This window comes from Ascaphus truei, unplaced genomic scaffold (genome assembly GCF_040206685.1).
Source record: "Ascaphus truei isolate aAscTru1 unplaced genomic scaffold, aAscTru1.hap1 HAP1_SCAFFOLD_1135, whole genome shotgun sequence".
Classification (NCBI taxonomy): Eukaryota; Metazoa; Chordata; class Amphibia; order Anura; family Ascaphidae; genus Ascaphus; species Ascaphus truei.
Genome location: NW_027454002.1, coordinates 29,771 through 47,500, shown reverse-complemented (window position 1 = coordinate 47,500; position 17,730 = coordinate 29,771). Strand labels below are relative to the sequence as shown.

General features: G+C 55.7%; 1 long non-coding RNA gene across 1 annotated transcript in view; it reads left to right on the top strand.

The window, feature by feature from the left end:
* The first annotated feature begins 1,446 nt into the window (after positions 1-1,446).
* The window catches only part of LOC142475292 (uncharacterized), a 45,270-nt gene continuing 28,986 nt past the window's right edge, over positions 1,447-17,730 (top strand). Inside the window, exons 1-2 of the long non-coding RNA XR_012790863.1 lie at positions 1,447-1,635; positions 6,860-6,912. This is a non-coding gene — a long non-coding RNA (uncharacterized LOC142475292). The remainder of the gene's footprint in view (positions 1,636-6,859; positions 6,913-17,730) is intronic.

The following is a 17,730-nucleotide window of genomic DNA, read 5'->3' as shown; positions in this document are numbered from 1 at the left end:
ACCGGAACCTACCCCCCGCCGGAACCTACCCCACCGCCGGAACCTCCCCCACCGCCGGAACCTCCCCCACCGCCGGAACCTCCCCCACCGCCGGAACCTCCCCCACCGCCGGAACCCCCCCCACCGCCGGAACCTCCCCCACCGCCGGAACCTCCCCCACCGCCGGAACCTCCCCCACATCCGGAACCTCCCCCCACCGCCGGAACCTCCCCCACCGCCGGAACCTCCCCCACCGCCGGAAACCCCCCCCACCGCCGGAACCTCCCCCACCGCCGGAACCTCCCCCACCACCGGAACCTCCCCCACCGCGGAACCTACCCCAATTTGCTGCGCATATTGTATTATTATAAATCCCTGTACTGTATTGTCTTTGTGAAGTGCTGAGTATATTTTTGGCGCTTTATAAATAAAGATATACAAATATACATCCATAAGTTCCCCTGCATGGCTCACTCTGGACGTTCCCCCACCCCCCCCTGTGTTTCGCTCTGGACGTTCCCCCACCCCCCCCTGTGTTTCGCTCTGGACGTTCCCCCACCCCCCATGTGTTTCGCTCTGGACGTTTCCCTCCCCTGCGAGGTTCGGTCTGGACGTTTCCCTCCCCTGCGTGTTTCGCTCTGGACGTTTCCCTCCCCTGCGCGTTTTGCTCTGGACGTTTCCCTCCCCTGCGCGTTTTGCTCTGGACGTTTCCCTCCCCTGCGTGTTTCGCTCTGGACGCCCCCCTGAATGTTTCGCCCTGGGCAATTTCCCCTGCGCGTTTTGCTCTGGATGTTCCCCCTGCGCATTTTGCTCTGGCTGTTCCGCCTGCACGTTTTGCTTTGGCTGTTCCGCCTATGCGTTTCGCTGTGGATTTTCCCCCTGCGCGTTTCGCTCTGGACAATTTCCCCTGCGCTTTTTGCTCTGGACTAATCCAGATAACCCAGCACATAGAGTTCTTGTATCTCCAAATTTGTAACATGTCAATACAAATAAAGTTTAAAAAAGGAAGGGTGGGAATAAGATATAAATAAATACAAAACATTTGAATTAGAAGTATTTGGGCCTGACAACAGCTTGCAGCCAATCAGAAGGTGGCATTATTAAACTGACAGCACGGGGCAACCAATCGCAGCGCCAGTGTCTCCCACAGACCCGCCTCTGTCAGCGCGCGGACTGCAGCGAATCAGCGCACGCCGCTGAGGGGCCTCCTGGGCGGGGCTTGGGTTGTGGTAAGGAACCTCTCGTAGCAACGCCCCACCCCCCTCACACGGCTTTCAACCAATCAGCACACGGGGGCCATAACTCGGCCGTTACGTTTAATTCTTAGAGCGCATGCGCAAAGACTCACCAATGACCAGCAGCTCACCGACTACCTCAGCCAATCAGCGGCCTGGCAGTGCCCGGACTCCCCTCTTCCCTTCGCAGCCTCAGTGCCATGACGGGGGACACGCGCGCTTCCTCCAATCAGCGGTACCCAACGTCGCGCTTTAGCCAATCAGCGCCGTCCGCTGGATGGTGTTGTCCAATCAGCGGTAAAGCGAGCCCCCGGAGCTGACCAACCGGGTTGCTGAGCGGCGGAGGAAGCTGCGTATGTGACGGAGAGACATGAAGGGGCTGGCGGCGGAGGTGCGGGGCTCCAACGGGGCGTATTACACGGTGAGGCCGGGGCCTGAGGCCTAGTGACGGGAGGGTCACTGTGTCACCCTGCAGGGGGAGGGACAGGCTCATAGCTCCCTTCTGTCTGTGTCACTGTGTCACCCTGCGGGGGGAGGGACAGGCTCATAGCTCCCTTCTGTCTGTCACTGTGTCACCCTGCGGGGGAGGGACAGGCTCATAGCTCCCTTCTGTCTGTGTCACTGTGTCACCCTGCGGGGCGAGGGACAGGCTCATAGCTCCCTTCTGTCTGTGTCACTGTGTCACCCTGCGGGGGAGGGACAGGCTCATAGCTCCCTTCTGTCTGTGTCACTGTGTCACCCTGCGGGGGGAGGGACAGTCTCATAGCTCCCTTCTGTCTGTGTCACTGTGTCACCCTGCGGGGGGGGGGACAGGCTCATAGCTCCCTCCTGTCTGTGTCACTGTGTCACCCTGCGGGGGGAGGGACAGGCTCATAGCTCCCTTCTGTCTGTGTCACTGTGTCACCCTGCGGGGGGAGGGACAGTCTCATAGCTCCCTTCTGTCTGTGTCACTGTGTCACCCTGCGGGGGAGGGACAGACTCATAGCTCCCTTCTGTCTGTGTCACTGTGTCACCCTGCGGGGGGAGGGACAGACTCATAGCTCCCTTCTGTCTGTGTCACTGTGTCACCCTGCGGGGGGAGGGACAGGCTCATAGCTCCCTTCTGTCTGTGTCACTGTGTCACCCTGCGGGGGGAGGGACAGGCTCATAGCTCCCTTCTGTCTGTCACTGTGTCACCCTGCGGGGGGAGGGACAGGCTCATAGCTCCCTTCTGTCTGTGTCACTGTGTCACCCTGCGGGGGGAGGGACAGGCTCATAGCTCCCTTCTGTCTGTGTCACTGTGTCACCCTGCGGGGGGAGGGACAGTCTCATAGCTCCCTTCTGTCTGTCACTGTGTCACCCTGCGGGGGGAGGGACAGGCTCATAGCTCCCTTCTGTCTGTGTCACTGTGTCACCCTGCGGGGGAGGGACAGACTCATAGCTCCCTTCTGTCTGTGTCACTGTGTCACCCTGCGGGGGGAGGGACAGACTCATAGCTCCCTTCTGTCTGTGTCACTGTGTCACCCTGCGGGGGAGGGACAGACACATAGCTCCCTTCTGTCTGTGTCACTGTGTCACCCTGCGGGGGGAGGGACAGGCTCATAGCTCCCTTCTGTCTGTGTCACTGTGTCACCCTGTGGGGGGAGGGACAGGCTCATAGCTCCCTTCTGTCTGAGTCACTGTGTCACCCTGCGGGGGAGGGACAGACACATAGCTCCCTTCTGTCTGTGTCACTGTGTCACCCTGCGGGGGGAGGGACAGGCTCATAGCTCCCTTCTGTCTGTGTCACTGTGTCACCCTGCGGGGGGGAGGGACAGACTCATAGCTCCCTTCTGTCTGTGTCACTGTGTCACCCTGCGGGGGGAGGGACAGGCTCATAGCTCCCTTCTCTCTGTGTCACTGTGTCACCCTGCGGGGGGAGGGACAGTCTCATAGCTCCCTTCTGTCTGTCACTGTGTCACCCTGCGGGGGGAGGGACAGACTCATTGCTCCCTTCTGTCTGTGTCACCCTGCGGGGGGAGGGACAGGCTCATAGCTCCCTTCTGTCTGTCACTGTGTCACCCTGCGGGGGGAGGGACAGGCTCATAGCTCCCTTCTGTCTGTGTCACCCTGCGGGGGAGGGACAGACTCATAGCTCCCTTCTGCCTGTGTCACTGTGTCACCCTGCGGGGGGGGAGGGACAGGCTCATAGCTCCCTTCTGTCTGTGTCACTGTGTCACCCTGCGGGGGGGAGGGACAGACTCATAGCTCCCTTCTGCCTGTGTCACTGTGTCACCCTGCGGGGGGGGAGGGACAGGCTCATAGCTCCCTTCTGTCTGTGTCACTGTGTCACCCTGCGGGGGGAGGGACAGACTCATAGCTCCCTTCTGTCTGTGTCACCCTGCGGGGGGAGGGACAGACTCATAGCTCCCTTCTGTCTGTGTCACTGTGTCACCCTGCGGGGGGAGGGACAGACTCATAGCTCCCTTCTGTCTGTGTCACTGTGTCACCCTGCGGGGGGAGGGACAGACTCATAGCTCCCTTCTGTCTGTGTCACTGTGTCACCCTGCGGGGGGAGGGACAGGCTCATAGCTCCCTTCTGTCTGTGTCACTGTGTCACACTGCGGGGGAGGGACAGTCTCATAGCTCCCTTCTGTCTGTGTCACCCTGCGGGGGGAGGGACAGACTCATAGCTCCCTTCTGTCTGTGTCACTGTGTCACCCTGCGGGGGGAGGGACAGACTCATAGCTCCCTTCTGTCTGTGTCACTGTGTCACCCTGCGGGGGGAGGGACAGGCTCATAGCTCCCTTCTGTCTGTGTCACTGTGTCACCCTGCGGGGGGAGGGACAGGCTCATAGCTCCCTTCTGTCTGTGTCACTGTGTCACCCTGCGGGGGGAGGGACACACTCATAGCTCCCTTCTGTCTGTGTCACCCTGCGGGGGGAGGGACAGACTCATAGCTCCCTTCTGTCTGTGTCACTGTGTCACCCTGCGGGGGGAGGGACAGACTCATAGCTCCCTTCTGTCTGTGTCACTGTGTCACCCTGCGGGGGGAGGGACAGGCTCATAGCTCCCTTCTGTCTGTGTCACTGTGTCACCCTGCGGGGGAGGGACAGGCTCATAGCTCCCTTCTGTCTGTGTCACTGTGTCACCCTGCGGGGTGAGGGACAGGCTCATAGCTCCCTTCTGTCTGTGTCACCCTGCGGGGGGAGGGACAGACTCATAGCTCCCTTCTGTCTGTGTCACTGTGTCACCCTGCGGGGGAGGGACAGGCTCATAGCTCCCTTCTGTCTGTGTCACTGTGTCACCCTGCGGGGGGAGGGACAGGCTCATAGCTCCCTTCTGTCTGTGTCACTGTGTCACCCTGCGGGGGAGGGACAGGCTCATAGCTCCCTTCTGTCTGTGTCACTGTGTCACCCTGCGGGGGGAGGGACAGGCTCATAGCTCCCTTCTGTCTGTGTCACTGTGTCACCCTGCGGGGGGAGGGACAGGCTCATAGCTCCCTTCTGTCTGTGTCACTGTGTCACCCTGCGGGGGGAGGGACAGGCTCATAGCTCCCTTCTGTCTGTGTCACCCTGCGGGGGGAGGGACAGACTCATAGCTCCCTTCTATCTGTGTCACTGTGTCACCCTGTGGGGGGAGGGACAGACTCATAGCTCCCTTCTGTCTGTGTCACTGTGTCACCCTGCGGAGGGAGGGACAGGCTCATAGCTCCCTTCTGTCTGTGTCACTGTGTCACCCTGCGGGGGGAGGGACAGACTCATAGCTCCCTTCTATCTGTGTCACTGTGTCACCCTGTGGGGGGAGGGACAGACTCATAGCTCCCTTCTGTCTGTGTCACTGTGTCACCCTGCGGAGGGAGGGACAGGCTCATAGCTCCCTTCTGTCTGTGTCACTGTGTCACCCTGCGGGGGAGGGACAGGCTCATAGCTCCCTTCTGTCTGTGTCACTGTGTCACCCTGCGGGGGGAGGGACAGACTCATAGCTCCCTCCTGTCTGTGTCACTGTGTCACCCTGCGGGGGGAGGGACAGACTCATAGCTCCCTTCTGTCTGTGTCACTGTGTCACCCTGCGGGGGAGGGACAGGCTCATAGCTCCCTTCTGTCTGTGTCACTGTGTCACCCTGCGGGGGGAGGGACAGTCTCATAGCTCCCTTCTGTCTGTGTCACTGTGTCACCCTGCGGGGGGGAGGGACAGACTCATAGCTCCCTTCTGTCTGTGTCACTGTGTCACCCTGCGGGGGCAGGGACAGACTCATAGCTCCCTCCTGTCTGTGTCACTGTGTCACCCTGCGGGGGGAGGGACAGACTCATAGCTCCCTTCTGTCTGTCACTGTGTCACCCTGCGGGGGGAGGGACAGGCTCATAGCTCCCTCCTGTCTGTGTCACTGTGTCACCCTGCGGGGGGAGGGATATACTCATAGCTCCCTTCTGTCTGTGTCACTGTGTCACCCTGCGGGGGGAGGGACAGACTCATAGCTCCCTTCTGTCTGTGTCACTGTGTCACCCTGCGGGGGGAGGGACAGACTCATAGCTCCCTTCTGTCTGTGTCACTGTGTCACCCTGCGGGGGCAGGGACAGACTCATAGCTCCCTTCTGTCTGTGTCATCCTGCGGGGGGAGGGACAGGCTCATAGCTCCCTCCTGTCTGTGTCACTGTGTCACCCTGCGGGGGGAGGGACAGACTCATAGCTCCCTTCTGTCTGTGTCACTGTGTCACCCTGCGGGGGGAGGGACAGACTCATAGCTCCCTTCTGTCTGTGTCACTGTGTCACCCTGCGGGGGGAGGGACAGACTCATAGCTCCCTTCTGTCTGTGTCACTGTGTCACCCTGCGGGGGGAGGGACAGACTCATAGCTCCCTTCTGTCTGTGTCACTGTGTCACCCTGCGGGGGGAGGGACAGACACATAGCTCCCTTCTGTCTGTGTCACTGTGTCACCCTGCGGGGGGAGGGACAGACTCATAGCTCCCTTCTGTGTGTGTCACTGTGTCACCCTGCGGGGGGAGGGACAGACTCATAGCTCCCTTCTGTCTGTGTCACCGTGTCACCCTGCGGGGGGAGGGACAGACTCATAGCTCCCTTCTGTCTGTGTCACTGTGTCACCCTGCAGGGGGAGGGACAGGCTCATAGCTCCCTTCTGTCTGTGTCACTGTGTCACCCTGCGGGGGGAGGGACAGTCTCATAGCTCCCTTCTGTCTGTGTCACTGTGTCACCCTGCGGGGGGAGGGACAGGCTCATAGCTCCCTTCTGTCTGTGTCACTGTGTCACCCTGCGGGGGGAGGGACAGACTCATAGCTCCCTTCTGTCTGTGTCACTGTGTCACCCTGCGGGGGGAGGGACAGACTCATAGCTCCCTTCTGTCTGTGTCACTGTGTCACCCTGCGGGGGGAGGGACAGACTCATAGCTCCCTTCTGTCTGTGTCACTGTGTCACCCTGCGGGGGGAGGGACAGGCTCATAGCTCCCTTCTGTCTGTGTCACTGTGTCACCCTGCGGGGGGAGGGACAGACTCATAGCTCCCTTCTGTCTGTGTCACTGTGTCACCCTGCGGGGGGAGGGACAGGCTCATAGCTCCCTTCTGTCTGTGTCACCCTGTGTGGGGGGGGGGGGGGGCTTGGGGTTCTTTAGTTATCCATAGGGCCCTTATCCCGTATATACTGCTTATGTAGGTTCTTATGTGGCACACAGGGATATATACAGGACGTTCATGACGACTCTGTGACCATCACCTTCGAAAACAAGTGAGTGATCCCATATCTATCTACACCCGCACACGCGTGTCTCACACACACACACACACACACACACACACACACACACACACACACACACACACACACACACACACACACATATATTACCCTCTCTCCCTGCATACACCCGCACACGCGTGTCTCACATATATATCCCCCAGTAACCTCTCTCCCTGCATACACCCGCACACGCGTGTCTCTCACATATATATCCCCCAGTAACCTCTCTCCCTGGATACACCCGCACACGCGTGTCTCACATATATATCCCCCAGTAACCTCTCTCCCTGCATACAGCCGCACACGCGTCGCTCACATATATATCCCCCAGTAACCTCTCTCCCTGCATACACCCGCACACACGTGTCTCTCACATATATATCCCCCAGTAACCTCTCTCCCTGCATACACCCGCACACGCGTGTCTCTCACATATATATCCCCCAGTAACCTCTCTCCCTGTATACACCCGCACACGCGTGTCTCTCACATATGTATCCCCCAGTAACCCTCTCTCCCTGTATACACCCGCACACGCGTGTCTCTCACATATATATCCCCCAGTAACCCTCTCTCCCTGTATATACCCGCACACGCGTGTCTCACATATATATCCCCCAGTAACCCTCTCTCCCTGCATACACCCGCACACGCGTGTCTCACATATATATCCCCTAGTAACCTCTCTCCCTGCATATACCCGCACATGCGTGTCTCACATATATATCCCCCAGTAACCCTCTCTCCCTGCATACACCCGCACACGCGTGTCTCACATATATATCCCCCAGTAACCTCTCTCCCTGTATACACCCGCACACGCGTGTCTCACATATATATCCCCCAGTAACCCTCTCTCCCTGCATACACCCGCACACGCGTGTCTCTCACATATATATATCCCCAGTAACCCTCTCTCCCTGCATACACCCGCACACACGTGTCTCTCGCATATATATCCCCCAGTAACCTCTCTCCCTGGATACACCCGCACACGCGTGTCTCACATATATATCCCCCAGTAACCCTCTCTCCCTGCATACACCCGCACACGCGTGTCTCTCACATATATATATCCCCAGTAACCCTCTCTCCCTGTATACACCCGCACACGCGTGTCTCTCACATATATATCCCCCAGTAACCCTCTCTCCCTGCATACACCCGCACACGCGTGTCTCTCACATATATATCCCCCAGTAACCTCTCTCCCTGCATACACCCACACACACGTGTCTCTCGCATATATATCCCCCAGTAACCCTCTCTCCCTGCATACACCCGCACACGCGTGTCTCTCACATATATATCCCCCAGTAACCTCTCTCCCTGGATACACCCGCACACGCGTGTCTCACATATATATCCCCCAGTAACCCTCTCTCCCTGCATACACCCGCACACACGTGTCTCTCACATATATATATCCCCAGTAACCCTCTCTCCCTGTATACACCCGCACACACGTGTCTCACACACACACATATATATATATCCCCGAGTAACCCTCTCTCCCTGCATACACCCGCACACGCGTGTCTCACACACACACACACATATATTACCCTCTCTCCCTGCATACACCCGCACACGCGTGTCTCACACACACACATATATATCCCCCAGTAACCCTCTCTCCCTGCATACACCCACACACGCGTGTGTCTCACACACACACACATATATATCTATCCCCCAGTAACCTCTCTCCCTGCATACACCCGCACACGCGTGTCACACACACACACATATATATCTATCCCCCAGTAACCTCTCTCTCTGCATACACCGCACACGCGTCTCACATATATATCCCCCAGTAACCCTCTCTCCCTGCATACACCCGCACACGCGTGTCTCACATATATATCCCCTAGTAACCTCTCTCCCTGTATACACCCGCACACGCGTGTCTCTCACATATATATCCCCCAGTAACCTCTCTCCCTGCATACACCCGCACACGCGTGTCTCTCACATATATATCCCCCAGTAACCCTCTCTCCCAGCATAAACCCGCACACGCACGTCTCATATATATCCCCCAGTAACCTCTCTCCCTGCATACACCCGCACATGCGTGTCTCACATATATATCCCCCAGTAACCTCTCTCTCTCCCTGCATACACCCGCACACGCGTGTCTCATATATATATATATACCCCAGTAACCTCTCTCCCTGCATGCACCCGCACACGCGTGTCTCTCACATATATATCCCCCAGTAACCTCTCTCCCTGCATATACCCGCACACGCGTGCGTCTCCCTGCATACACCCGCACACGCGTGTCTCTCACATATATCCCCCAGTAACCTCTCTCCCTGCATACACCCGCACACGCGTCTCACATATATCCCCCAGTAACCCTCTCTCCCTGCATACACCCGCACACGCGTGTCTCACACATATATATCGCCCAGTAACCCTCTCTCCCTGCATACACCCGCACACGCGTGTCTCACATATATATCCCCTAGTAACCTCTCTCCCTGTATACACCCGCACACGCATATCTCTCACATATATATCCCCCAGTAACCTCTCTCCCTGCATACACCCGCACACGCGTGTCTCACACATATATATCCCCCAGTAACCCTCTCTCCCTGCATACACCCGCACACGCGTGTCTCTCACATATATATCCCCCAGTAACCTCTCTCCCTGCATACACCCGCACACGCGTGTCACACAAATATATCCCCCATTAACCCTCTCTCCCTGCATACACCCGCACACGCGTCGCTCACATATATATCCCCCAGTAACCTCTCTCCCTGCATACACCCGCACACGCGTGTCTCACATATATATCCCCTAGTAACCTCTCTCCCTGTATACACCCGCACACGCGTGTCTCTCACATATATATCCCCCAGTAACCTCTCTCCCTGCATACACCCGCACACGCGTCTCTCACATATATACCCCCCAGTAACCTCTCTCCCTGCATACACCCGCACACGCGTCTCTCACATATATATCCCCCAGTAACCTCTCTCCCTGCATACACCCGCACACGCATGTCTCTCACTTATATATCCCCCAGTAACCCTCTCTCCCTGTATACACCCGCACACGCGTGTCTCACATATATATCCCCCAGTAACCTCTCTCCCTGCATACACCCGCACACGCGTGTCTCTCACATATATATCCCCCAGTAACCCTCTCTCCCTGCATACACCCGCACACGCGTCTCACATATATCCCCCATTAACCCTCTCTCCCTGCATACACCCGCACACGCGTGTCTCTCACATATATATCCCCCAGTAACCCTCTCTCCCTGCATACACCCGCACACGCGTGTCTCTCACATATATATATCCCCCAGTAACCTCTCTCCCTGCATACACCCGCACACGCGTGTCACACAAATATATCCCCCATTAACCCTCTCTCCCTGTATACACCCGCACACGCGTGTCTCTCACATATATATCCCCCAGTAACCTCTCTCCCTGCATACACCCGCACACGCGTCTCTCACATATATACCCCCCAGTAACCTCTCTCCCTGCATACACCCGCACACGCGTGTCTCTCACATATATACCCCCCAGTAACCTCTCTCCCTGCATACACCCGCACACGCATGTCTCTCACTTATATATCCCCCAGTAACCCTCTCTCCCTGTATACACCCGCACACGCGTGTCTCACATATATATCCCCCAGTAACCTCTCTCCCTGCATACACCCGCACACGCGTGTCTCTCACATATATATCCCCCAGTAACCTCTCTCCCTGTATACACCCGCACACGCGTCGCTCACATATATATCCCCCAGTAACCTCTCTCCCTGTATACACCCGCACACGCGTGTCTCACATATATATCCCCCAGTAACCTCTCTCCCCGGATACACCCGCACACGCGTGTCTCACATATATATCCCCCAGTAACCCTCTCTCCCTGCATACACCCGCACACGCGTGTCTCTCACATATATATATCCCCAGTAACCCTCTCTCCCTGCATACACCCGCACACACGTGTCTCTCGCATATATATCCCCCAGTAACCTCTCTCCCTGGATACACCCGCACACGCGTGTCTCACATATATATCCCCCCGTAACCCTCTCTCCCTGCGTACACCCGCACACGCGTCTCTCACATATATATCCCCCAGTAACCTCTCTCCCTGCATACACCCGCACACGCGTGTCTCACATATATATCCCCCAGTAACCCTCTCTCCCTGTATACACCCGCACACACGTGTCTCTCACATATATATATCCCCAGTAACCCTCTCTCCCTGCATACACCCGCACACACGTGTCTCTCGCATATATATCCCCCAGTAACCTCTCTCCCTGTATACACCCGCACACGCGTCGCTCACATATATATCCCCCAGTAACCTCTCTCCCTGTATACACCCGCACACGCGTGTCTCACATATATATCCCCCAGTAACCTCTCTCCCTGGATACACCCGCACACGCGTGTCACATATATATCCCCCAGTAACCCTCTCTCCCTGTATACACCCGCACACACGTGTCTCTCACATATATATATCCCCAGTAACCCTCTCTCCCTGCATACACCCGCACACACGTGTCTCTCGCATATATATCCCCCAGTAACCTCTCTCCCTGGATACACCCGCACACGCGTGTCTCACATATATATCCCCCAGTAACCCTCTCTCCCTGCATACACCCACACACACGTGTCTCTCACATATATATATCCCCAGTAACCCTCTCTCCCTGTATACACCCACACACGCGTGTCTCACACACACACATATATATATATCCCCCAGTAACCCTCTCTCCCTGCATACACCCGCACACGCGTGTCTCACACACACACACACACACATATATTACCCTCTCTCCCTGCATACACCCGCACACGTGTGTCTCACACACACACACACATATATATATATCCCCCAGTAACCCTCTCTCCCTGCATACACCCGCACACGCGTGTCTCACACACACACATATATATCCCCAGTAACCCTCTCTCCCTGCATACACCCGCACACGCGTGTCTCACATATATATCCCCTAGTAATCTCTCTCCCTGTATACACCCGCACACGCGTGTCTCTCACATATATATCCCCCAGTAACCTCTCTCCCTGCATACACCCGCACACGCGTGTCTCTCACATATATATCCCCCAGTAACCCTCTCTCCCTGCATACACCCGCACACGCACGTCTCATATATATCCCCCAGTAACCTCTCTCCCTGCATACACCCGCACATGCGTGTCTCACATATATATCCCTCAGTAACCTCTCTCTCTCCCTGCATACACCCGCACACGCGTGTCTCATATATATATATATATATACCCCAGTAACCTCTCTCCCTGCATGCACCCACACACGCGTGTCTCTCACATAAATATCCCCCAGTAACCCCCTCTCCCTGCAAACACCCGCACACGCGTGTCTCTCACATATATATCCCCCAGTAACCTCTCTCCCTGCATATACCCGCACACGCGTGCGTCTCCCTGCATACACCCGCACACGCGTGTCTCTCACATATATCCCCCAGTAACCTCTCTCCCTGCATACACCCGCACACGCGTCTAACATATATCCCCCAGTAACCCTCTCTCCCTGCATACACCCGCACACGCGTGTCTCACACATATATATCCCCCAGTAACCCTCTCTCCCTGCATACACCCGCACACGCGTGTCTCACAAATATATCCCCTAGTAACCTCTCTCCCTGTATACCCCCGCACACGCATGTCTCTCACATATATATCCCCCAGTAACCTCTCTCCCTGCATACACCCGCACACGCGTGTCTCACACATATATATCCCCCAGTAACCCTCTCTCCCTGCATACACCCGCACACGCGTGTCTCTCACATAGATATCCCCCAGTAACCTCTCTCCCTGCATACACCTGCACACGCGTGTCACACAAATATATCCCCCATTAACCCTCTCTCCCTGCTTCCACCCGCACACGCGTCGCTCACATATATATCCCCCAGTAACCTCTCTCCCTGCATACAACCGCACACGCGTGTCTCACATATATATCCCCCAGTAACCTCTCTCCCTGCATACACCCGCACACGCGTGTCTCTCACATATATCCCCCAGTAACCTCTCTCCCTGCATACACCCGCACACGCGTCACACAAATATATCCCCCATTAACCCTCTCTCCCTGCTTCCACCCACACACGCGTCGCTCACATATATATCCCCCAGTAACCTCTCTCCCTGCATACACCCGCACACGTGTGTCTCACAAATATATCCCCTAGTAACCTCTCTCCCTGTATACACCCGCACACGCATGTCTCTCACATATATATCCCCCAGTAACCTCTCTCCCTGCATACACCCGCACACGCGTGTCTCACACATATATATCCCCCAGTAACCCTCTCTCCCTGCATACACCCGCACACGCGTGTCTCTCACATATATATCCCCCAGTAACCTCTCTCCCTGCATACACCCGCACACGCGTGTCACACAAATATATCCCCCATTAACCCTCTCTCCCTGCTTCCACCCGCACACGCGTCGCTCACATATATATCCCCCAGTAACCTCTCTCCCTGCATACACCCGCACACGCGTGTCTCACATATATATCCCCCAGTAACCTCTCTCCCTGCATACACCCGCACACGCGTGTCTCTCACATATATACCCCCCAGTAACCTCTCTCCCTGCATACACCCGCACACGCATGTCTCTCACATATATATCCCCCAGTAACCTCTCTCCCTGCATACACCCGCACACGCGTGTCTCTCACATATATACCCCCCAGTAACCTCTCTCCCTGCATACACCCGCACACGCATGTCTCTCACTTATATATCCCCCAGTAACCTCTCTCCCTGCATACACCCGCACACGCATGTCTCTCACTTATATATCCCCCAGTAACCCTCTCTCCCTGTATACACCCGCACACGCGTGTCTCACATATATATCCCCCAGTAACCTCTCTCCCTGCATACACCCGCACACACGTGTCTCTCGCATATATATCCCCCAGTAACCTCTCTCCCTGCATACACCCGCACACGCGTGTCTCTCACATATATATCCCCCAGTAACCCTCTCTCCCTGCATACACCCGCACACGCGTGTCTCTCACATATATATCCCCCAGTAACCTCTCTCCCTGTATACACCCGCACACGCGTGTCTCACATATATATCCCCCAGTAACCTCTCTCCCTGCATACACCCGCACACGCGTGTCTCTCACATATATATCCCCCAGTAACCTCTCTCCCTGCATACACTCGCACACGCGTGTCTCACATATATTTGCCCAGTAACCCTCTCTCCCTGCATACACCCGCACACGCGTGTCTCTCACATATATATCCCCCAGTAACCTCTCTCCCTGCATACACCCGCACACGCGTGTCTCACATATATATCCCCCAGTAACCTCTCTCCCTGCATACACCCACACACGCGTGTCTCACATATATACCCCCCAGTAACCTCTTTCCCTGCATACACCCGCACACGCGTGTCTCACATATATACCCCCCAGTAACCTCTCTCCCTGCATACACCCGCACACGCATGTCTCTCACATATATATCCCCCAGTAACCTCTCTCCCTGCATACACCCGCACACGCGTGTCTCACATATATATCCCCCAGTAACCTCTCTCCCTGCATAAACCCGCACAAGCGTGTCTCTCACATATATATCCCCCAGTAACCTCTCTCCCTGCATACACCTGCACACGCGTGTCTCACATATATATCCCCCAGTAACCTCTCTCCCTGCATAAACCCGCACAAGCGTGTCTCTCACATATATATCCCCCAGTAACCTCTCTCCCTGCATACACCTGCACACGCGTGTCTCACATATATATCCCCCAGTAACCTCTCTCCCTGCATACACCCGCACACGCGTCGCTCACATATATATCCCCCAGTAACCCTCTCTCCCTGTATACACCCGCACACGCGTGTCTCTCACATATATATCCCCCAGTAACCCTCTCTCCCTGTATACACCCGCACACGCGTGTCTCTCACATATATATCCCCCAGTAACCTCTCTCCCTGCATACACCTGCACACGCGTGTCTCTCACATATATATCCCCCAGTAACCCTCTCTCCCTGCATACACCCGCACACGCGTGTCTCACATATATATCCCCCAGTAACCGCTCTCCCTGCATACACCCGCACACGCGTCGCTCACATATATATCCCCCAGTAACCTCTCTCCCTGCATACAACCGCACACGCGTGTCTCACATATATATATCCCCCAGTAACCTCTCTCCCTGCATACACCCGCACACGCGTCTCTCACATATATATCCCCCAGTAACCTCTCTCCCTGCATACACCCGCACACGCGTGTCTCTCACATATATATCCCCCAGTAACCCTCTCTCCCTGCATACACCCGCACACGCGTTTCTCACATATATATCCCCCAGTAACCCTCTCTCCCTGCATACACCCGCACACGCGTGTCTCACATATATATATCCCCCAGTAACCTCTCTCCCTGCATACACCCGCACACGCGTCGCTCACATATATATCCCCCAGTAACCTCTCTCCCTGCATACACCCGCACACGCGTGTCTCACATATATATATCCCCCAGTAACCTCTCTCCCTGCATACACCCGCACACGCGTCTCACATATATATCCCCCAGTAACCTCTCTCCCTGCATACACCCGCACACGCGTGTCTCTCACATATATATCCCCCAGTAACCCTCTCTCCCTGCATACACCCGCACACGCGTCTCTCACATATATATCCCCCAGTAACCCTCTCTCCCTGTATACACCCGCACACGCGTGTCTCTGACAAATATATCCCCCATTAACCCTCTCTCCCTGCTTCCACCCACACACGCGTCGCTCACATATATATCCCCCAGTAACCTCTCTCCCTGCATACACCCGCACACGTGTGTCTCACAAATATATCCCCTAGTAACCTCTCTCCCTGTATACACCCGCACACGCATGTCTCTCACATATATATCCCCCAGTAACCTCTCTCCCTGCATACACCCGCACACGCGTGTCTCACACATATATATCCCCCAGTAACCCTCTCTCCCTGCATACACCCGCACACGCGTGTCTCTCACATATATATCCCCCAGTAACCTCTCTCCCTGCATACACCCGCACACGCGTGTCACACAAATATATCCCCCATTAACCCTCTCTCCCTGCTTCCACCCGCACACGCGTCGCTCACATATATATCCCCCAGTAACCTCTCTCCCTGCATACACCCGCACACGCGTGTCTCACATATATATCCCCCAGTAACCTCTCTCCCTGCATACACCCGCACACGCGTGTCTCTCACATATATACCCCCCAGTAACCTCTCTCCCTGCATACACCCGCACACGCATGTCTCTCACATATATATCCCCCAGTAACCTCTCTCCCTGCATACACCCGCACACGCGTGTCTCTCACATATATACCCCCCAGTAACCTCTCTCCCTGCATACACCCGCACACGCATGTCTCTCACTTATATATCCCCCAGTAACCTCTCTCCCTGCATACACCCGCACACGCATGTCTCTCACTTATATATCCCCCAGTAACCCTCTCTCCCTGTATACACCCGCACACGCGTGTCTCACATATATATCCCCCAGTAACCTCTCTCCCTGCATACACCCGCACACACGTGTCTCTCGCATATATATCCCCCAGTAACCTCTCTCCCTGCATACACCCGCACACGCGTGTCTCTCACATATATATCCCCCAGTAACCCTCTCTCCCTGCATACACCCGCACACGCGTGTCTCTCACATATATATCCCCCAGTAACCTCTCTCCCTGTATACACCCGCACACGCGTGTCTCACATATATATCCCCCAGTAACCTCTCTCCCTGCATACACCCGCACACGCGTGTCTCTCACATATATATCCCCCAGTAACCTCTCTCCCTGCATACACTCGCACACGCGTGTCTCACATATATTTGCCCAGTAACCCTCTCTCCCTGCATACACCCGCACACGCGTGTCTCTCACATATATATCCCCCAGTAACCTCTCTCCCTGCATACACCCGCACACGCGTGTCTCACATATATATCCCCCAGTAACCTCTCTCCCTGCATACACCCACACACGCGTGTCTCACATATATACCCCCCAGTAACCTCTTTCCCTGCATACACCCGCACACGCGTGTCTCACATATATACCCCCCAGTAACCTCTCTCCCTGCATACACCCGCACACGCATGTCTCTCACATATATATCCCCCAGTAACCTCTCTCCCTGCATACACCCGCACACGCGTGTCTCACATATATATCCCCCAGTAACCTCTCTCCCTGCATAAACCCGCACAAGCGTGTCTCTCACATATATATCCCCCAGTAACCTCTCTCCCTGCATACACCTGCACACGCGTGTCTCACATATATATCCCCCAGTAACCTCTCTCCCTGCATAAACCCGCACAAGCGTGTCTCTCACATATATATCCCCCAGTAACCTCTCTCCCTGCATACACCTGCACACGCGTGTCTCACATATATATCCCCCAGTAACCTCTCTCCCTGCATACACCCGCACACGCGTCGCTCACATATATATCCCCCAGTAACCCTCTCTCCCTGTATACACCCGCACACGCGTGTCTCTCACATATATATCCCCCAGTAACCCTCTCTCCCTGTATACACCTGCACACGCGTGTCTCACATATATATCCCCCAGTAACCTCTCTCCCTGCATACACCTGCACACGCGTGTCTCTCACATATATATCCCCCAGTAA